Genomic DNA, 919 nt, shown 5'->3' on the forward strand with positions numbered 1-919 from the left:
CATATTTGATGGACAATATGGCTGGATATAGAATTCTTGGTTGGGAGTTCTTTTCCTTCTGTGTTTTAAATATGTCATCCTATTGCGTTCTTGCCTTCATGGTTTCTGCTGAGTAATCAGAGCTCAGCCTAAATGTTTGCTTATTATAAGTAATATTTCTTTTGTCCCAAGCAGCTTCCAAGATTCTTTCTTTGTCTTTGGTTTTGGAGAGTTTGATTGTGATATGCCTCGGTGTTTTTATGTTGGGATCTCTCCTGTATGGGGTTCTTGGAGTTTCTTTGACAAATATCTTTTATTCCTTCATGATTTGGGGAAAATTTTCTGTTCTTCCACAGTTTTCTCAGTGTTTTTTTCACCTCTTCTTGATCTGGAATTCCGGTGGGGCATATGTTGTTTCTTTTCATGTCATCCCATATAACTCTTAGGTTCTCTTCATTTCTCTTAAATCTTTGTTCAGATTTTTCTTCATACAGGCTGGTGTGAAGGGATTTATCTTCTATTTGGGAAATGTGTTCTTCAGCCAGTTCTAGTCTATTCTTTTGTGCTTCCACTGTGTTCTGCAATTCTGTAATTTTGGTATTCATCTTCTGTATTTCTAACTGCTGTTTTTGTATGACTTCTGATTGTGTATTAATCTTGTTATTTTGTTCTTGAATGGTTTTCCTGAGTTCTTCCAGGGTACTGTTTGTGTTCTCCTTTATTCTGTTTGGGGTTTTCTTAAGCTCGTCTGGAGTTCCATAAACATACCTTCAAAATTCCTTCTTGGATAATTCTATTGCCTCCTCTTCCTCCATGTTTAATGAGACTTTTGTTGAGATTTTACTTCTATTGTCTTATCCTGTTTTATTGCTTGATTTGAGGTTGCCTGTTGTGTCCTATGCATTTTGAAGTTGTCTTTAACTGTTAGTTATGTACTGAT

The sequence above is a fragment of the Orycteropus afer genome, unplaced genomic scaffold (assembly GCF_000298275.1).
Source record: "Orycteropus afer afer isolate SDZICR_OR568_19922 unplaced genomic scaffold, OryAfe1.0 scaffold01064, whole genome shotgun sequence".
Taxonomy (NCBI): domain Eukaryota; kingdom Metazoa; phylum Chordata; class Mammalia; order Tubulidentata; family Orycteropodidae; genus Orycteropus; species Orycteropus afer.